Source organism: Mustela putorius, unplaced genomic scaffold (assembly GCF_011764305.1).
Source record: "Mustela putorius furo isolate JIRA1106 unplaced genomic scaffold, ASM1176430v1.1 tig00003942_pilon_pilon_pilon, whole genome shotgun sequence".
Classification (NCBI taxonomy): Eukaryota; Metazoa; Chordata; class Mammalia; order Carnivora; family Mustelidae; genus Mustela; species Mustela putorius.
In genome coordinates this window covers 1,703,573-1,725,989 of record NW_025422087.1, presented here as the reverse complement: position 1 = coordinate 1,725,989, position 22,417 = coordinate 1,703,573, and the positions used below count along the sequence as shown (strand labels likewise).

The following is a 22,417-nucleotide window of genomic DNA, read 5'->3' as shown; positions in this document are numbered from 1 at the left end:
TGTATCTCATTAGCAGAGGCAATGATAGCCTTTGTTCTGGATGAGTTTTCAAGGACGTTTGTGTAGTAAACAACTTTGAAATGTAGAAAAAGTGACCCCCTCTGGACACAAAGCACATTTTGCCTGACCAAAATAATAAAGATAATATCTCCATCCAGGCAAAGTTTGGGTGGATTTGCCAGGAGTCTTTTATAGGAGTGAGGGTTTCCTAACTAAGCATAGTGAGACCCACTGTGTGTTCACCGCCCATTGGACTGCTCCACTGTGCCCCATGAACTTGGGGGAGTGGGACAGGGGAACATGCTTCTTTATGTGCCATGAGTAATTAAGTCCTTTGTCTGAGCCACTAGAGTCTTCTGCCCACATCCATAGAACTGTGGCAGGCTAATTTAATGGGAAAGCAGGGTAAAGTCTCATACCCATCTTGAAACTCCTCTGGTTTATACTCTGTAACTTAATGTAAATATGTATACTTATACATAAATATGTATTATTAGTATACATTATACATAAAATTAGACTGAATTTCAAATAAATGTGTCTTATCTCCTCAAATGGAAGCAGATGCACTCTCCAAATTATCTCATAAACATGGGTATGCACCCTGTGATGAGTACCCTGTATCTTCTTGCTGTCCTTTCATTCTTTGGATTGCCTTAGTTGTGGATGTGCCTCTACAATGTCCACAAGGGCCACCACTGAACATTGACTCTGTGGTGGTGGTAGTGGGTCTCCCAGTTTTTAGGGGTCTTCAAATTTAACCTTAGGTCCTCTTATCCACTACTCTGTACCATTTCCCACCACCCAGTGAGTCAAAGAGTGCCAGGTGGGATGGCAGGAGTGGGCAGTTAATAAGAACAGACCAGATGAATGGAACAGGAGCTCCGGGGCATGAGTCAATGAGACGAATGCTGAGACATGATGGGCTGAGAGAAAACATCAAATCCCAGCTCCAAAAAAGGGCTAATGTCCAGACGTCCAGGAGGCCACTCGGCCTGGGAAACAGAAACCCATTACCCTGGATATCGAGAATACTAAGAATAGGAGACCTGGGATCAAGGCCAAGTCTGGATCCATTCCAGGCTGTACCTTGGCAGGAGACACAGGCCTTCAGTGAAACAGAAAGGAACCAACATAAGGAAACCACCAAGCCCATCTCTGAATCAGGATTTGGCAGCTTCTCATTCCTCATTTCATTGTGTTATCCTCTATGATGCTATAGATAGAAGAAGCAATAATCATGATTTTATAAAAGCAAAACAAAACACAAAAACTGCTACCAAATGTAACTCTTGCAGAGAGAGCTAGGCGGGCAGAGGAATGGGCCTCGAGTCTGGAGCCAGAAGTTCTGAATGTGGGTTTTGGCTCTGTGCAGAGGGGACCCATTTCCCCACCTATAAAAAGGAGGACCAGAACATGACACTAGGCATTGTGTTTGCAAGAGCTTTCGGGCAATTGGTGTGCAGAAGTGGGCGTAGAGCAGAAGGCTCAGGTGAGGTGGAGGGAAGGGAAAATTAGCCCTTAAGGGGTCCACTGAGAACACCAATGAAGTCCCCTTCTAAAACTCGTTCCCCCAAAATGAGATCCCACACTTCCTGGCTCTCAGTCACAGTAATATTAATAGTAAAGGCCATGATTTAGTCAGTGTGTGTGATAACCCAGATGTTTCACACATACGTGATGTTACTTCTAATCTTGAATCATTATGATAGTTGAAATATTTACAAAAATGCTGAACTATTCTCATATTTCAAATGGAGAAGTGGGTTCTCAAGAAACATGCGATGCATGGCCAAGGTCACACAGAGAGCTTAGAGCTGGGAGTCACACCCAGGAATGTCTGACTATGAAGATGGCCAGAGAGGGAGAAGCCCTAGTCCTGGAAGAGTTCTACAGCTGCCCAGAGTGACACTCAGTGGAAGAATGTGGTTTTCTCCTTGGCAACCATACCCCAAACACTGGTACCATGGTTTGTTGGAATGAGAAGTCCTTTTCCATGTGTTGACTATTTAACACTCACATCCATCCTGCTGGGAGGTTTTACTATTTGCACAGGAGCTAGTGTGGCTCCTGGAGGACTGTGTGAGCAGCAGAGTCTGCAAGGAGATGCAGAGAGCAACCAAGAAGTCCTGCCAGGATGGGAACAATGATGTAGCCAGTTATGTAGATAGGGCTGTGGATGCTGGGGGATGGGACAAGTACCCCAAGGGGACTGGTCTTGACCTTGTGGACAGAATAATAGCATATTTTTGCCAAATATGTCCTGTGCTCCAGGCCTGGTCTGGCCCTGCCTCTCCTCAATACTGCTGCCCCCCACCCCCAGCTTAGAGCCAGCCAGTGAAACATAGCAGCATGTTGCTTGGGCTCCCTGACACAGCAGATGTAGGGTCCAGGCTCCAAGTAAACTGGAAGATAACCTGGGGGCACAGGGCATGGTTCTAGAATAAGATGCCCTAAGTACCAACCTCTGACACAATCTTTCTTATTCCTCAGGATGCTCTAGACTTGCCCTTGGCCCACAGATAGACCCAGAAGGCATTCAAGGACACCTTAAAGGCAGGCAGTCTCATCCATTGGCTCTCAGAGCCTAGGAATTGTTTATTATTCTTCTTACTTTGCAGATTAGGAGCCTGAGGCTTAAAAAAATTATCTTGCCTCTCTCTTTTCTTGTCCATAGCACCATCAACATTTCAGGCATTGGCCAGGGAGGTGAGCTGACCTCAGTGGGTAATGAAGATGAGCATGTGTTCTTGAATTGGTGGGCCTAAAGTCAGACTCTAATGGGGAAGCTGTGTGGTTTGGTTGTATCAGGGCAGGAGGCAAGGCTGAGCAAGAGAGAGAAGGCAGCCTTAGGCAGCAAACTGGAAACCTGGGCAACGAAACAGGCAGATCTTAGCAAGGAGCCTAATGGTGCAACTTTACTGGTAGTGGAGGGTCTGGAAGTGTGCCTGGGGACACCGTTATTCTTTTCTTGGAGTGATGGAGCCCAGGAGATGGACGGAATCATGGGAGAGTGCATTCCCACAGACAGGGAAGAATGTGGAGGCAGGACCATAGACCCAAATGGGGGTGGGCTTGGAATCTATGAGAAATGAGTTCACTATTCCCCCAGAACTATGGTTTCAACTTTGCTTGTCCACTGGAATTGCTTGAGCAGCTTTAAAAATACTCATAGTTGGTACCCACAGAAATTCAGATGCAATCAGTCTGGGTTGAGAGCTGGGTATTGGTATTTTTAAAAGCTCCTATTGTGACTCTGATGTGCAGCCACAGTTGAGAACTGCTGGCTTAGAGAGGGAAGGTAATTGCGCATGTCACAGACGGGGCTGGGGTGAGAGATGGAAGTGAACAGGGCTGTGCAAGGAAGAGGTAACATGAACGACCCGTCTGTGGGTTCTTAAAACAGGAATTAGACTTCCTAAAACAAAGTCCTACTAAAATGCCCCACAAGTATCTTAAAGCAGCCCTGTGGTGGAAAAAAAAAATGGAAGAGTCACCTAGTTTATTCCTTCATTATGATGAGATTTGCATCCATTTGTCTTTTTCATGATGTATCCTTGGAAAGAGAGGAACAGTTGGGTGCCCCAGGGTTTAAAATTGTGGGACCAGCCTTCAACTCATCTCATACAGTTCCTAAAATCATGTGCAAAATAAGTTTGTTTGAAATGCAACCCCCCCACCTCTGGGCCCAAAGTTCAGAAAGCACTAAGGTTTTGTTTTGTTTTAAGATTTTATTTATTTGAGAGAGAGAGAGAGAGCAAGCGAGCACATATGCATGCACAAGTGGGGGGTTGTGGGCAGAGGGAGAGTGAGAAGCAGAACCCTGCTGAGAAGGGAGCCTGATGTGGGGATCAATCCTAGGACCCCAGGATCATGACCTGAACTGAACCCAGATGCTTAACCAACTGAGCCATCCGGGCACCCTGGCACTAATGTTTTTAGATGGAACCTAGAAAAGCTGTGTCTAACAAACTAACAAACTCCCCAGGTGACTACGTGACAAAAATGATCTGTGGCCCCATATTGAGATATGCTGATTTAGGGACAGGGGTATAGGTTTAATGTATTTGGTTTTCTTAAGAGCTCTCTAAGCCCTATCAGCATCCGCTGTGAAGAATATTCACAGTTTAATGGAAGCTGGAGGGAGGAAAATCAATTCCTAGTGCTCCAATCTAAGTGTCTATCTAGAACGAGTGCAAAGGATGTCCCATTAGGTATGTCCTCACATATCACAAAACTCATGCCGGTGCCTGCATGCAGAGCTTCAGCCTGTCAAGAAGCATTTTACACTCCACAGCCCAAGGCAGCCTCATATCTGAAACACTGTCGGAAATGCTGAAAGCCCTCCAGAGCCTTCCACCTGAGGCTGGGGGACATGGGGCAGCTGGCATCCTAGTTCATCTTTGCTCAAGGCCCTCGTGGTCTGAGAGAGAAACTCTAAAGATGGAGGGTTGCCTAGGAGTTTTGCCTTTGGGACATTGTATGGTTGGGATACTCCACGAATATTCATTCCCTCAGTGCCTGCAAGATTTCTAAGCTGACCAGAATAGGGGGGATGTGTTCATGAGTTCTCATGCACAATAGAGAAGCAGGCCCATGCTAAAAAAAGAGAGACAGGTCTGCTTCAGGGGGGAGTCATCTTGTTTTCGGTTAGGGACGATCATCTCATTTTATTGTTTCATTGGGATATTATTAACCACCCTAACTATGGGGAGAGAGCACATGTCATGCATGGTCCCGAGCAGAAGAATGCCAGGCTAAAGGCAGGGGACCCAGAAGAACAGTGACGGGATTCAGGAAGGGAGTTAGGTAGCCAACCCCACTATAAGTCTTGGACGTGGTTCCTCTTAGCATCTTACTTTTCCCTCATTGAAAGGATTCAAGCTGGCTGTTCCTGCACCTTTGGGGGTTAAGGAGATCATGTCATCCTTCCACAAATCAGATCAGCTGCAAAGAATGGAGACCAGAAAGTGAGTTGTACATTGGAGAAGACCTTTGCTGATGCTATGACTCTTGCTCGAAGATCAAGAGACCATGACAGAGCAGCAAAATCTCTCTATGAGCAAACCAGGCTCTCAAGAGGAGCAGAAGTAATGAAGAAATATTATGAAGAAATTCAAGAACTGAATGAAGACTCGAGATACTGGTGAAGGCACAGCCGAGATCGGATGGAGACTGGTAGCAAGAGCACAAAGAACTTCATACATCCCTGGAGGGACATCAGTAGGCTTTGGGACTTCAAATAAGCAAGTACTAAGGCAAATGTTTGGGTTGCTAATGGCAATCCAAAAGGATGACCTTGGTATAATAATGAAATTTAATGAGCATCACTCTAAGATACTATGAGCCCATGCTGACCAGGTAATGGAAATAGCAGCAATAATGAGGAAAGCCACTGAGATGGGTAAGCACCAGGGTTGCATGCAGTAGGAAAAGAATTTTCATCTTAAACAGGAAATCAAGGATTTGAGGGAAATCCTTCAAACTCGAGATCTAAGTTTTAGCCTCAAGGAAGATGATGCGTAAGAAAGTACACTCTTTATCAAGTTATCAGTCTCTGTCAATTCTTACCAATTGATCTGAACCTGAGAAGGACTGAACATTCCTGTGACATGGCTCCAAAAAAGCCTCAGGGCTGGCCTGCTACATTAATTTATTAGAGGAATAATAGTGAAGAAAGCAATCACCACCTGAATCATTTATTACTTTTAGATTATGTACAATACACTGGCAAATGATATTTTTAAATGATCACCTCTGAAAATGCATAATAAATTAACAAGGCATTATTCTTATTAAAATATAATAGAAAAATAATTCAATATAGTAAAAGTTCTCAAGATGATATCATAGGGCAATTTCATGTTTATTTTTTGAGGAATTCCTGCTCTCCAAAGTGGCTGTACCATTTTACATTCCCATCAGTGATGCAGGAAAGTTTCAATCTCCCCACATCCTTATTATTTTCTCTTTCTTATTAGAACCATCTATTAACTGTGAAGTGGTACCTCCCTGTGGTTTTGATTTAGCATTTCCCTAGTGATTAATAATATGTCGGTTTTTTTTTTCATATGTCCATTGACCTTCTTCATATATCTTCCTTGGAGAGATATCTGTTCATATCCTTTGTCCATTTTTAAAGCAGCATGTGATTTCAAAGATACAAATTCATCTTCTTGTTATGGAGTGGTGAGAGTTCTTTACATATTCTGGGTACAAGTCCATTAACAGGTAAGTGATTTGCAGCTACTGTCTCTGAGACTGTGGGTTGTCATTTTTTTCCTTTCTGATTGTATTTCAAGTTCTTTCCCAAACATGGCTCTAGGAATGGCCAGATTCAAGTATACCCATAGGCTTGGCCCCCCTACTGTCTTGTATTCATGCTTGAATATTCATTCACCAACATTAAGCTCCAGGATGGAGGATGTGACAAAGCAGGACCCTCCTCCATGGCAGGAGTCCTTTTCTGATTTCAGAGATGGCAGTGGCAGCCAGTATGGAAAACACACTGGAACTTCCCCCTGGAGCTGGGCTGTGATGGGATGTGTCTGCCATGGACATCATCATCTTTTCCCTGACCTCTCTGCAGCTTCTGAAGACATGGCAGAAAAATAATCTTCTTTGAAGATACTGTATAACAGTTGCAAAAAGCAAAAAAAAAAAAAAAAAAAAAAACGCTTCCAACACATTATGCTTACTGATATTTTGCGTTTGGTTCAGTTGTCGAATGAGCTGATTGATGCATTTATCTGGAGAGCCGGGTGAGCCCACCCTCTTGAGGAAGCAGGCTACTGTCAAGATATCATGAGATGGAAAGGGTGCAAGAACCCAGAGACTGCCTGGAAATTTTTCCCTAGAAAGGCAATTTCATGAGTGATGTTTTTTAAACAAATGACACCAACCTTCTTCAGGTAGGTTGTCTGTCAAAGAGATGCTTTTATGCTTTTATTCTTGACCTTGACTTGTCTGCATTTCAAGATAAATTCTCAGACAAACTTCATATTGGGAAATCCCCGAGTCACATAAGATTCCCATAGCAGCATTTTTATGGCCCGGGGGTTTGCTTTGACAAATACACTACTGAAAATAATCTTCAGAAGAAGCCTTGCAGTGGTCCCCTGCACCAGAAAACTCACCTCATTAATCCCTTTGATGCAAAAAACAAAGGCCAAGTGATGTTTATCTGGCATTTCCAAGACATAAAGCTGCACTTTTAATCATCTTAGGTGCGCCTTGTCATCTTGTTGCCTCCAGGAACCATGTAGGAACCAGTCCAGTCATTTAAACCTGACCCCTTTTCCTTTCTATTTCTCCTTCTTTTCCAAAAGTGCCTGCCTTGCTTAAGTAGCTTTGAGGGCTTGATAAGATTTCTTTTTTTTTTTTTCCCAGATTTTCTGGAACTAAAAGGATCATGTTTCTTTACGCTTGCTCCATCATCTTTCCCCTTTTTTACATTCTTAATGGTATTGTTTGAGTATGAATGTTTTTAGTTCAATGAAGTCCAATTTATCTACTTCTGTAGCTTTTGCTCTTGGCATTGTATTTAAGAAAACATTGCCAATCCCAGGGTCATTAAGACTTACTTTTGTACTTTCTTGTGAAGGTTTTATGTTCTAGCTTATACGTTTAGGTCTAGGATCTCTTTTTGAGTTCATTATTGCATATCATGTGGGGTAACCGTCCAAGGTCATTCTTTTATATGTGGGTATCTAGGTGTTTTAGCACTATTTGGGGAAAAAAACTATTCTTTCCCCAATAAAATGTCTTGGTATCTTTGTTAAAGACCAGTTAAATAACTGGTCATAAATGTAAGGGCTTCTTTCTGGATTCTCAATTCTAGTCCATTTATGTATCTGTCCTTACACCAGTAGAACATTGTCTTGATTACTACAGCTTTATAATAAGTTTTGAAATCAGGAATTATCAGTCCTCCCAACTTGGCTGTTTCTTCCATGATTATTTTGGCTACTTGGGCCCATATGAGTTTTAGGATTGGTTTGTCGATTTTTCCTGCAAGAAAAGCCAGCTGGGATTTTGAATTGGTAGAGTAATTGGAAGGATATTGCCATTTTAACAATATTAAGTCTCAGCATCCCAGCTCTGACAGATTCACTGAATACATCTATGTATCACGAGTCACCAGTTTCCTCAAGAAAGGACACTGAGCACATATCTAGTATTTTCTTTTCATCTAAATTCAGTTTACAACACTGAAAAGTTACAGAGACACCACTGGGTGAAGTAAACAGATTGTGCTTAGATTTTTAAAAGGAATTGAGAGAGATTGTTTGAAAACCTTCCGCCTTTTAATCATGTCCATTAGTTCTGGGTTCCGTGTGTGTGTGTGTGTGTGTGTGTGTGTGTGTGTGTTTTTTTGTTTTTGTTGTTTTTATTTTTTAGTTTCCCTCTGTGCCTGTATGTGCTAGTCATTACTAAAAGCCAGTTTATAATGGACAGACTCTGGCTGTCCTCAGTGGTTGATAATGAATCACTGGCACCTGGGTAGGACAATATTGAAGATGGAAATGTGACTGTTTTATTTATTTTTTTCTCCAGACACTGTGGGGTTTGTAACTCATCTGTTACAGGTAAGTGTTTGTAGCCCCCAGGAAAAAATTGCTTTTCCCTGAAAATTCATTGGCCCTGGACACAAGTAGGCTGCCGGAGTGAGGCAGAAAACCCCAATGGAGGTTAAGAGCAGGGGTCCATGTCCCCACCGCACTTGCGTGAGCCGGGGGAGGGGAGCAGGTGCAGCGCGAATACTGCAGTGGGAGGGATCATCCGCTCGACCCGCACCTTAATGAAACAACACTCTGAGACACAAGGGGTGTGAATGTGGTTGAATTTGTAGAAGTCACAATTCCTGACCTCATCAGGAGGTGTTAATGTTTTTGCCTTGGACTTGCCAATGTCCGCTCAATACAGGCTCAGACCTTTCCTCCTCACTGGCTTCCCTCCAGAAACTCAACAATGTTGTGTTTCTTAGAATGGGAACTTCTTACCCAGGCTATGCATGGGCAGCCCTTTGATCTTTTCATCCCTCAGCTGGGTAGCTGATGATGGTGATGCTTTCAGGAACTCTTCCCCTGCACTTGACTTACAGAGGGCCCTTAAGAGGGCTTGGCAAGGAGCCAATGCGGTGGAGAAAGAATGACATGCTGGAAGCAGGTCTGCAGTCTTTGGGTGGAGGAGCCAGAGTCTTTCAGGGACCAGAGTCAGGGCCTGTTTAAGAACCGTTCTTGATTCCACTCCAGGGCCTCAGTCTGAGCGGAGGATTTGGGATCTCACCACACACCTTCTCTTGAGAATTTTTAAGTGTTCTAATTAACACAATAACCACATATATTGTCAACATAGTAATTTATATGCGACCAGATGTTCACCTTCTTTTCCTCTCTGAAAGCAGGATGTAGGAAGAAGGGCTAGACTGGTTAGTGAAGGTTTGAGGGTCAGAGGTTGGGGGTCTGGCTTTCTGGAAGCCGCCCCAGTCCTTCCCGTGCAACTCAGCTGCACCTACAAATGAGGGAGCACCGGTCCACTGAGGAAGCCCTGATTCCCTGAAGCATGGCGGGCTTGGGCGGGCCTGATAACGGACGGAAAGCAGGATTGTGAGTAAGTCGTGAGGCAGTAACTATGCAGGTCCGCTAAAGTAGAAGTTTTGTTTCTGCCCCTCCAGCTGCCAACCAGCAGCCTCACCGCTGACTGAATCAATCTTTTTTTTTTTTTTTTTTTTTTTCGACTCTGTACCTTTGTTTTCTTAAAAACAAGATTATTTAGGGAGGAGCAGATCACTGAATATAAAGTAAACAATTCCTGGGCACTGGGGTCCGTTCCAATCACTGGGTAACAGTGATGGTAAGAGAAACAGCCACTACCCTCATGGGCTGGTGATTGTCTAAGCTAGAGAAATGGTAAAGGTGGAAACCAACGCAGAGCCTTTGGGCAGATAGGGCTAGAAGAACACAGGCAGCCATACAGCGTTGTAGCCAGAGTGCTAAAGCTAGTCAGAACAGAACTTATACTCATTGAGATCCTCAAACAGGTGGTTCCTGTAGAATATCTCATGAAACCCCCCATGCGGGGAGGAATCCCATCCTCCGAATGGACTTAGTAAAGCCGAGGCTCCCTGAGGCCAGGATAACATCTCCTCCCCAACTCCCTCCAACCCCCGGGGCTGTGCAGAAAGTTATTGTACGATCTAGTTCAATTCCAGGTCTTCTGACCGCAGACCCTGTGCTCTTTCCATTATGCTGCCCACCCAGGACCCTCTTCCAGCCCCTCAATTTACAAAGGGTCTCCGAATGAGCTCGTGGGAAGCTGAAATCCAGAGACTTCCATCGCGCTGTGTGCAGTGAAGCCCTCTCTGTTTTTGACTTATTGTGGGAGTGAATCAGAATGGGCTGCAGTTGAAATCCGGCAGCAAGACCTTGTCCCAAGGCCAGGGCATCCAAGGAGAAAGTCCTTCAGTTCTCACAGAGGAGTCCTGGGGCCCCGAGGAGCTCCCGAACTTCTCCGACCGTGCCCGGCTGTCTCCCTCCTGCCGCCTCCCTGACTGCCAGACAGCGGCTCTCAGGCTCCCAACTGTCCCCATCACACCCTGAGTGTCGGTGCTATTTTTAAACCCCTCTTTTCTGTGCCCTTTTAATCTGACAGGTGAAGAATTGCTGTCATTTTCACACTGAATAACATTCATTATTTAGTATCTGTGGTGAAAGACCTGATTTACTACCAGGGTACTTCTTCCTAAACCATGCCCAGGAGGCCGTTTTAATACGGAGAGGGAACCGGTTGGGTTTTAGACCTGCTGACGTGTGACAATAAATGGAGGAGGGACCTCTCTGTTTAGGGGGAGGGGAAGGGCTCCACCGACTCAGGGGGTGGGCCCTGAGTCATGCCCAAGGAAGAAAGGGCTTTCAGGAACATCTGAGGCTATCAGGATCAGCAGCCCAGAATTGGCCTCTGTGTCTGGAATGTGGTCACCAAATAAGGGCAGTGATTTCTCAGAATAATAAGAGCTATTCAATTTAGTGCGCCAAGTTCATTTACTGGCTTATGCAGAAGAATATCCCATCACTACGTGGTCTGTAAGCATGTGCCTATCAAACGTCAGGCATTTGAGCAGTTTCCTCTTGCCCCGCCTCATGTGGCACAAACTCAGCCACTGTCCAGTGAATGTGTGTAAGAGCGTCAGGAGCCCACCTGCCCATGTGGGAGAAGTTGCCCTCCAGGGGGACTGCAGTATTCTGTGGCTGGCGTGGGGCACCCTGATGGAGGGCCCTTGCTGCAGCCCTGTCGGGCGCTGACTTTAACTCCTGGCCCGACTTTTCTGAGGGCAGGTCTCTGGGAGGGACTCCTGAGCACCCCAGCTCTCCTGTCTCCTGCCTGAGACTCTGGGCCACACGACCGTCAGCATTCATCTATCCCAGAGCCCAGGCACACTGGACTGGTGCTTTGTAAAGCAGCCCGCATCTCAGAGCGTGCTCTCACCGTTTGGCTTCCCAGGCTGGAGCTGACAGTGCAGACCCAGATTTGAACTTCACACGCTGTGCTTTCGGGCTTGCCAGCTGCCAAAATAGTGTAGGAGGGCAAGAGTGGGCAGAAGGAGAGCCGGTTCTTCTTCTGAAATCTGTGGCTAGACTCAGCTCTCTTCTTGCTTTTCCCCTCTCTGCCGAGGCCCCTCACGGATGTGGCTGCTTTGGTCATAGCCATGGTAAGTGCTGTGGGCACAGACACCTGTTAGGGAACACTGTGACACTGCTTGCTCAGACCAGTGAATGGTGGAGAGGGGAGGGAGGTGGCTGTCCCCTGTGAATGTCCCGGGATGCTGAACCAGATCAGGGGCCCAGGATCCTGGCACGGAGCTGACCAGAGCTGTGGGGCAGAGGGTCAGATCCCCTCTGCACAGACCACAGGTCCGCGAGTGAAACAAAACACACGGCATCCTTGCTTTTGGCTTTCGATGACCTAGAGGCATTGGGGTCATTCTGTCCCATGCCTGCTATGGTGTGTACCAGAAAGAGTTTGCTCTACAAACAGAGACAGCAAAATGATTTGGAAACTGTCTTGACTTTTCATGTGGGTGGTATGTTTCCATAGGATAAAAATAAGTTGTTTGTGCCTTCACTATAAAATGCAAATCTAATTATTTTCATTTCTGACACCAGAAGTAAAATCCAAATAATTAACAAATATCTGTTTGTTAAGTCAGCGGTCTTGTGTTAAAACACAGCCCCCAAGGTCTTGCTTGCTGGTCACTGTATACTTCTATATAAACATTGGCTTTGGGCGGTTGCTTGAATGCAGTTTCGGGGAGCTGTGCTTCTGTATTTTCTCCTATGGTCTGGATTTTCAGCTCTCTACCATTAGAGCTATTAGAGTACAAGGCCCCTTGGGTTGCTGTCTCCAGGAGCCATCAAGCAGCTACAAGAAAGAGCAATAGGACATTCTGAGCCCTACCTGTGCCTCCTGCTACCTCATAGCCTGCCTCGCTCCCTGGATACTGCCCACTGTACTTCTATGGCTCATACCCAGGAATATGTGAAGACTGGGTACTCATCCATTTGACTGCAGACATGAAAGCTGACATTTATGGAAGCTTACTATCTGTTAGTGCCTTTGTTAATTCCTTCAGTTCTCAACCTGATTCAGGAGCTGTGGTTGTCACCCCCCACTTCTCAGACAAGGAAAATGAAACTTAAAGAAGCCAGGTGGCTTGTCCAAGGGCATGCAGATTGAAAGGGGGGAGCTGGGATTTGGGGCCAAGGCTTTGAGACTCCAAAGACCCACCTTCCCTAGGTCATCATAGCATCCTGGTTTTCTAGAGTAGGTAGAGAGGAAAGCAGAGAGCCTTCCTCGTGGCTGTCCAGGTGAGATGCTCATGAGCCCGAAACCCCTGCCTTGGTCATGATCTCCTTTGAGGAAAGTGGCCATGGGTAATTTTCCCCCCAGTGCATCATGGCATGTGTCAATCAAAATGACTTCTGCTATGCTGGCTACAACTGATTGGGCCACCAAGTTCTGTGAGAATGGAACAACGTCTCTTAACTGTTGGTGAAGTTCCAGTACCTAGCACATAATAGGTGCTCAATAAATACTTGTTGAGTGAATAAATAAATGAATGGATGGACCTTGGACCTGAAGCTGGTGCCCAGCCTATGGCAACCACCTCTGGGTTATAACATGATCTCTGAGGTGGACCAATACAAAACTTTATTAATAAATGGTCCACTTTGGATGGTGACAAATTGATGACATGGTATCTTTAGAAAGTATGGAAGACAGGTGTATTCTGAGGGGGCGTGTCCTTTCCACAGAGCCTGTTGTAGGTCTCAGTCTGGAGAGGGCAGGAACCCAGAAGGACAACAGAACACCGATGTCCCCTGCCACTCAGGTTTCTGGTATCTTTCACTGAATGGCCAACATCACAGGTGATCACGTTCTCAGAGTATTGACAAGCATGTGCAGGACTTGTCCAGTCTGCAGAGAAACTGAATAGGTTTCTAGGTGAACCATAGGCTCTTGGTGAACCATATCTTCTCCCAGAAGGGCATGGAGAATGCAGGGGCCCATCTCTGTCCACCTGCTTCTTCCCTTCAATTGATCAAGAAAATTCAGTGCCCCAGTAGCCGTGTGTGTGCACGTATGTGTGTGTGCATACACATGTGTAGTAGTGGGGAATGGCTGTATGTTCTTTGTGTCCCAGGGACACAGGACTGTGACAGAATAGTGGTGACATCTTTAAGAATGAAAAGAAGGTAGGACATTATGTCCTCGAACACCTGGCCAGCCCTCTGTCTGTGGGAAATATTCTCACACTCATTCACGTAGCAGAGAGCACTTCCTGTGTTTATTATATGTGGGGCCATGTGGTCCCTCAGTCCTGAGCTGTGGGAACCCACCAAAGGGAGAAACATGGCTACAAAGGAAAACAAAAATGCTAGTAAACATGAGTTAAGCTAACATGCAATTTGTGAGCTCCTTAGAAGTGCTATGGTACAGACTAATGGTTTTCTTCTTAGCTTTCATCAGGGTTGGCAAATTCCCATTAGCACTAGTCTTGGGTAATTTGGTTGCATATTTTAGAATAATATGTACTGTCTGTGATCAACACCCTAGGCTTCCCGTTGTTATGGATCCCCGGGGCCTGATTGGGTCAGCAAGTGGGCAGGGATCACAAGGCAATTTTCTGGCTTATTCCTGAGCCTGTAGGCTACTGCTTTCTGTTGTCATTGCTGCCATTACAAGTACTGGGTCACAATCTGGAACAAAACATCAAACCTCATCCTGCAGGCACCACTTCTTACAGTTGCCAGAGTCTTCTATCAAGGATAAACCCTGATGATTCTTCCTGTGGGTGGCTGGCCCACTGAGCCCACTGGACTCCCACTGGCTTCCTGGTTTTGCCCAGAGGAGACACTGGGGTATCAAGACACTGCAGGCCAGACATTTGGCAGTTTTTCCCTTCCCAGAGCACAGGCACATTGCATCAGGAATGGGGTTGGGATGACACATCCTAATTAAAGGCTGAAGAAATAATTTTGTGTTGTGACTATAGCATTGGCTGCCAGTGTGGCTTGTGCATCATCTCATCCTGTTTTTCAAATGTCAAAAAATGTAAGCGTACAAATGTGGCAGCGCCTATAGCTGGGTAGGAAAGGGCTTTCATCTCAGGATTGGCTCTGGGATCAGTAGTGGCTGCCTGGAGGGCTTGTCAGGCTGAATCCAGGCTCTGCTGACAAGAGCTCCAGATTGATTAATCATGTCTGCCGTCAAAGCAGGCATGGGGACAGTGGGGTGGTTGTGCAATATTTTGCCATTGTGCTTTATAATGTGGATTTATAAGAGGGATTCTGTAATGCCACTGTAATGGCAGTGATCTACTCTCTTTCCTTGTCCCTTTTGCAAAAATAGTCCAAAGATTTTGCTCATTAGATGAAACTGAGTCCTTACTTACTACTAGTCCCTGCAAAACAAAGAGCATCCAGAGAAAAGACTAAGGAATCATGGCTACTTCTGAGATTGTCTGACGTTCCTCAATAGGGCCATGCTGGGCATTCAAGGGGCTGGTTACAGGGAAGAGTGCAAGCTTTGTGTTTGAATCCTGATCCACTATAGCCGAGTGACTTTGAGCAGGTTATTTCACCTCTCTGAGTCTGTTTCTCCTTCCTTAACATGGATCAAACAATTCCTACCTTCCTTAGTGGACGTGAAAATTAGAACTTGCTTATGCAGAGGTTCCTCAAAATGTTGAAAATAGAACTGCCCTATGACCCAGCAATTTCACTACTGGGTATTTACCCTAAGGATACAAATGTAGTGATCCAAAAGGGAACGTGCACCCGAATGTTTATAGCAGCAATGTCCACAATAGCCAAACTATGGAAAGAACCTAGATGTCCATCAACAGATGAATGGATCAAGAAGATGTGGTATATATACACAATGGAATACTATGCAGCCATCAAAAGAAATGAAATCTTGCCATTTGCGACAACATGGATGGAACTAGAGTGTATCATGCTTAGTGAAATAAGTCAAGCAGAGAAAGACAACTATCATATGATCTCACTGATATGAGGAAGTGGTGATGCAACATGGAGGCTTAAGTGGGTAGGAGAAGAATAAATGAAACAAGTTGGGATTGGGAGGGAGACAAACCATAAGTGACTTTTAATCTCACAAAACAAACTGAGGGTTGCTGGGGGGAGGGGGGTTCGGAGAAGGGGGGTGGGGTTATGGACATTGGGGAGGATATGGGCTTTGGTGAGTGCTGTGAAGTGTGTAAACCTGGCAATTCACAGACCTGTACCCCTGGGGATAAAAATATATGTTTATAAAAAATAAAAAATTAAAAAAAAAAAAAGAACTTGCTTATGCAAAGACTAGGGAATTGTGCTGAGTCCTGGAGGAATGACAAAGCTACGCATGACTGAGGAATGGGGAGCTCTGGTTCATACAACATTCTGGTAACTGGTCTCAACACCATAACTGAATAACCAGTTTTCCCTCAAATCTTTGGGTGGCATAATGGGAAATGGCATGGGATGAAAGTCAGAAGACTGAGCACACATTCCGGTTTAACTACCTACCAACTGGGGGATCTTAAAAAACTGATCTTACCGAGTTTTAAGGTCTCCTTCAGTGACACAGTGAATGCTAACATCCCCACCATCAGGATGGTTTCAACCATACAATCATTATGAAAGTGCCTGCTTCACAGTAGTTGCTCAAAAACTATATATCAAATCTTTAATTTTTTAAAACTTTTATTTGGAAATACACTTCATCTTTTTTAAAGAACAGTTTTCAGATTTACAAAACACACACACACACATACACACACAAACTGAGGAGATAGTACAGAGAGCTCCCATATCCCCCTCCCACGGTTTTCCCTATTATTAACATCTTACACTGGTGTGGTGCATCTGTTAGGATTAATGGATCAGTATGGACTCATTATTATTAACTGAAGTTCATGATTCATTCAAATTCCCTTAGTTTGTACCTAATGACCCTTTTCTATTCCCGAATTACACATTGCATTCTGTTGGCTTCTCTCCTTAGGCTCCTCTTTGCTGTGAAAGCTTCTCAGACTCTTCCTTGCTTCCAATGACCTTTATGGTTTAGGAGTGTTGGTCAGTATTTTGTAAAATGTCCGTCTTTTGGAATTTGTCTGATTTTTCTTATGATTAGACTGGGGATGAAGACCACAGAGGAAGGAGGCATTCACCTCACACCATTGCAAGGGCACATCCATGATTTATCACTGTCTCTATTGCACTTGATCACTGGGCTGAGGGAGTGTTTGTTAGATTTCTTTACTGCAAAGTTACTCTTTTTCTCCCATTCCATATGTTACCCTTTGCAAGAAGTCACTATGCAAAATCCACACTTAAGGAAAGAATTATATTTTAACTCCTTGAGGTGGAGTATCTACATAAATTATTTAGAATTGTCCTACAAGAGAGGTTTGTCTCTTCTCTCCATTTATTTATTTTTCAGTCATTTGTCTATATTAGTACAAACTCATGGGTATTTATTTTATACTTCAAGTCATAATACAAAACTATTTTATTTATTTTGTTGTCCACACTGCTCCAGGTTTGGCCATTGAGAGCTCTTTCTGTTGGCTGCTGTGTGCCCTGACATACTACTATTAGTGTACATTTTTTTAAACACTTTCTTGCTTTCTGACACTGCAAGACATCTTTTGTGCCTTTTCTTTCACTCTGTTTTCTATCCCTCAAATAAATAAATAAAATCTTAAAAAAAAAAAGAAGTCTTTTAAGTCTTTATTTTGAAATAATCATAGATTTAAAAAAAAAAAAACTACAAAGAATTGTACAGGGAAGTTCCATGCGTCTTTCCTCCAGTCTTCCCCAAAGTTAACATCTTGTGCAACAAGATAAAACCCAGGAAGTTGACATTTGTACAATCCACAGAGTTGTTTTGGATTTCTCCAATTACACATACACTTGCGTGTGTGTCTGTATATGCGTGGAGTCCTGTGCAATTTAATCACACATGTAGTTTAATGTAACCACCACCACAATCAAGATCAGGGGCTATTCAATCACCACAGGGTCCCCTTTATAATGATTCCCTCCCCTATCCATCCCTCACTTCTGACTTCAGTGATCTGTTCTCCATCTCTGTAGTTTTGTTGTTTCAAGAACATGGTATAGGGGCACCTGGGTGGCTCAGTGGTTAAGCCGCTGCCTTCGGCTCAGGTCATGATCTCAGGGTCCTGGAATTGAGCCCCGCATCAGGCTCTCTGCTCAGCAGGGAGCCTGCTTCCTCCTCTCTCTCTGCCTGCCTCTCTGCCTGATTGTGATCTCTCTCTGTCAAATAAATAAATAAAATCTTTTAAAAAAAAAAAGAATATGGTATAAATGAATCACACAATAAACAACACTTTGGATTGGCTGTTTTCATTCAGTCAGTTGCCTTGAGATACACCCTGGCTGTTGTGTTTATCAATTGCTCCTGCCTTTTATTGCTGTATCATATTCCACGACATGACTGTTTACTTTAATCATTAGTTTAAACATTCCTTGTTGAAGAACATCTTGGGCAGTTTCTAGTTTGGGGCTATATTGAATAATGCTGCTATAAACACTTTTGTACATTGTATTTAGTACATAAGTTTTCATTTCTCTGAGATAAATGCCATAACAGTACAACTGCTAAGTCACCCGGCAATCCATTTTAAGTTTTATTTTTATTTATTTTTATTTTTTTAATTTTTTATAACATTGCGGGGTTTTTTTAAGATTTTATTTATTTATTTGACAGATGGAAATCACAAGTAGGCAGAGAGGCAGGCAGAGAGAGAGGAGGAAACAGGCTCCCTGCTGAGCAGAGAGCCTGATGTGGGGCTCGATCCCAGGACCCTGGGATCACGACCTGAGCTGAAGGCAGAGGCTTTAACCCACTGTGCCACTCAGGCGCCCCCCCCCCATTTTAAGTTTTAAAAGAAACTGCTACACTGTTTTTCAAAATGGTTGTGCCATTGTGCATTCCCACCAGTGATATCTAAGTGATCTAATTTCTTTGCATCCTTGACAGCATTTGGTGTTGTCACTATTTTTTTTTAAGATTTTATTTATTCATTTGACAGACAGAGATCACAAGTAGGCAGAGAGGCAGGCAGAGAGAGAGGGGGGGGAAGCAGGCCCCCTACTGTGCAGAGAGCCTGATGTGGGGCTCGATCCCAGGACACTGGGATCATGACCTGAGCCAAAGGCAGTCCCTTAACGACTGAGTCACCACCCAGGCGCCCCTGGTGTTGTCACTATTTTTTATTTTTTATTTAGTTTTTCTGGTCAGTGTGTAGTAATATCTCTCTATGTCTTTAACTTATGTTTCCTTAATGTTGGACATCTTTTCATGTGCTTACTTGTGAATCTTTTAAGTTTTTAAATGACAAAAATAAAGTAACAAATATATATTGTCAGACTACTTGAACATGGGTGAATTTTTCTTAGAGTCAGAAAGTATCTACTTAGGGCGCTTTGGATTGTTTTTTTTAGGAACCTAGTACCTTCCAGCAGGCTGCTGAATATGCAGAAGATAAAGGAGATTGAGCCCAGGGGTTTCCTCGGTTGAGGTAACAGTGGGTATTAGTGGAACACTTTATACCAAGTGAGACCAGGCACTTGCATTTCATTGAACGCTCCCACCAATCTGCAGTGAGGTAAAAGAGAACAACACTTTACTATTTGCCCAAACAGATAGCAATTCAGACAACCAAAATTTAAAACTAGGCCTGTGAGTCTCCTGTTGTATTCTCTATCAGAGAATTTTCCAATGACAGTCTGGAGCGGACTAGGGACCAGGATTCTGGATGATTGAACTTTACTTTACGGTTACATATTTGGCCCCTTCAGGTTCTGGCCCTGGTTGGGTGAACATAAAACGAATTAAAATGCATTTTATCTACAGTTGCTAATTCACCTTTTATCACTTTGCTTCCTGAGGCACCAGAAAAGATTCAGATTCCTATTATCCAACCCTTCATCTCTAATTAAACAAAGCCTATTAAGGGCAGTTTATCATCTTTTCTCAGATTTTTACATCAGAGACACATTCTGCCACCCAAGACAGGCTCCCTTCAAAGGCATCACACAGCTTCTCATGAGCATGCCTGCTACAGGCCCCAGAGGAATGGACCTGGCAGTGAGCCCAGGGAAGGCGTGTGGGACCCAGGGTCCCAGAGCCACTGGGTCCCCAGGGCTCTGCAGAGCAGCCACCACACTGGCTCAGGCTTTTCTGAGAGACAGTAATACACTTCTTCCTTGTTTAAGCCGCTGTTCTTCTGGGTCTCTGTCACATACCTGCATCTTAGCCAATGCAGATGAATAGTGAGCAGCCCTGTCTCCCATACCTCCTTTCTCTGCCCCCTGAAGACAAGACTCATCTCTCCATCCAGGGGCCCCCTCATGAACTCAGTGCTCCATTTACTACCAACCATTTGAGCTGCCCCATGAAATGAACCCAATGTCATTGCTGTCTGGAAGTGAAAGAGGCCATGACCATCTCCCAAAAACTCCCTCTCTACCGACAAGCATGTGGCCCTATTGGTCTGTAAAGTAACCTGTGGCCTTCGAGGTAACCTACTCTTGTTGCCTTTGAAGGGTAGGGTACACAAGGAGTGAGACTCTTAATGGCAAGGAATCTCTTAATGGCCCAGGAATCTGGCCTTGCCCACTTGAGGACACCCAGCCATGGCTCAGGAATAGATTTTGCTTTCAGGATTTATATTCATCTGGGTCTGGTGCTCAATGTTCTGCAGCAAAAGGAAGGTACCCCTTGGAACAAAGATGTATCTTCCAAACTCCTTGCCCCACTGTTGGCTTCTCGCAGAATTTCTTGAAACGGTTTTTTGAAAAGAGGGAGAGAGACAGGCACCCACAGAGTGGGTTGTATTCACTGTTTAGAGGCAGATTGATTTTCCTACCTCTGGGCTGCTTGCTCTTAGAATGCACAAACAGACACATCCTGGGAGCCATCTGGACTCTGAGGAGTATGGTGCCCTGACCAAGAGTGTCAAGGTCCTTCATTAGAAGAAGCATCAGTTTGGAGCCATACTCATCACAGGTATTTGGATGTGAAGCTTCTGTGGGATTAGATCCACTGATCTAGGCAGCAGTGATACTGTGATCTCCAGTAGGAAATATACAATGGGTCTTCCTCTGGTTCTGGCACAGAGCTGCTAAAATCCTTGGAATTTCCTAAAAGGGCCCCAGCAGGTGTCTTTTGTTATGCTAATGAGGGCACTTTGGGAATGTGCCTAAGGATGAGAGCCAGTTCCCAGAGAAACAGACCAAGGGGTTAGAGGGTTGGAAATTTCAGTCCCTCCCCTTGATCTCTGGGAAGGGAGAGGGGCTGGAGGTTGAATCAATCACTAATGGGCAATGATTTAATCAATCATGCCTATCTAATGAAGCTTCCATAAACCCCCAAAAGGATAAGGTCTGGAGAGCTTCTGGCTTGAAAGCTTTGGAGGCAGTGCTAGGCTCAAATAGAGCATGGCTTTCCCTATACCGTGCCCTATGTTTAGAGGGCAAGGTCCATGTGGTCCATGTGGCTATTCTTGATTTATAGCCTTTTAATCTAGTAAGTAAAATGTTTCTCTGAGTTTTGCATGGCACTCTAGCAGCTCTAGCAAATGAATCAAACTCAAGGAGGGGGTCATGGGCCCTCTGACTCACAGCCGAACCATCAGAACCTGGAGTTGTGATTGGCACATCTGAAATGAAGGGAAGTCTCCTGGGATTTAGTCCTCAATGCATGGAATCCAATGCTGCTCCCAGGTAGATAGTGTCAGAACTGAGTTGAACCGTTGGAATGCTGTGAAGCATTCCTTGGATGTGTGCTGAAACCCCCTTCTTCCACCATCTCACACATTAGAAATCAGGTGTCAGAACCTCTTAGAGCCAACGCTCTACAAGCAGAGCATCGCTAGAATGTGGGAAAAGAAGTTTTCTTCTCAGGATAGCGCAGTTGCAATGTCAGGTCAGCTGAATTATGCCAAAGCCCCTAAGGTTTTGGTTTTATTTTTCAGGTACCATGAAAAGGAAAATTTTACATTAATACAAAGTAATGGAATCTTGACTTTGGTTTTCTCAACTTACAAAGCTGCTTTCTTGTGCCTTCAACAGTTTTATTCCAGGGACTTTTGTCAGTTAAAAAATCACTTTGAGAAGCTATCCTACTTCCCCACCGAAAGTTACCATTGGGACCACATCGATGCAGTAATAGTATGTACGGGGAACACTCACTGTGGGAGTGACCAAACAAACAAGTCGGTCAGACGTGCCCCCAGGTCACGGGATTGACCAAACACTCATGTTCAGATACGGCTCCCTGACCTCCAGGGTCATATCAGTGGTGTTGAGAGAAGATAAGTAAGAAGGCAGCCTGATCAAGGAGTATCAAGGTCAGAGCCCCCAAGTCAAGCTTCTACCCCACAAGGCATGGGCTGGACTTGTGAGGGAGTCTGGGCCACACAAGCAGAGTCTGATGTCATAAATGAGCATAAAACATGCAGATGGGGCAGTAATGGCAGGTCAGGCTGACTTGGGGGGCACTGGCTTTTACTCAGACCCTGGGTGGTAGCCCTTCATTCAAGCCTCCAAAGTCCTGGGCAAGCAGCAGCCCTTGTGTCCCCCAAGCATTCCCTGTCTGGGTCCTACTTGTCCCTCTCATGGACCCCTCATCCTGTCAGAACCACAGTTGTGTCACTTCTGACTTAGAGACACCTGCCTACCACCCTCCAGGAGGAGCCACACAAGGAAAGGTAGGCAGCTGTGGACGCTGTGGAGGGCTGTCCATGGCTCAGGCCCTCTGGCCCTCGGTGCTCTCTCAAGGCTTAGTCAGTGTGACAGTCTCCCTGCAAGGAAAGGCTTGTTTG

At 44.8% G+C, this 22,417-nt stretch overlaps 1 pseudogene; it reads right to left on the bottom strand.

Annotated features, from left to right (window-relative positions):
- Nucleotides 1-7,413, bottom strand: part of LOC123389013 — a 46,007-nt pseudogene extending 38,594 nt beyond the window's left edge.
- Nucleotides 7,414-22,417: the final 15,004 nt, after the last annotated feature.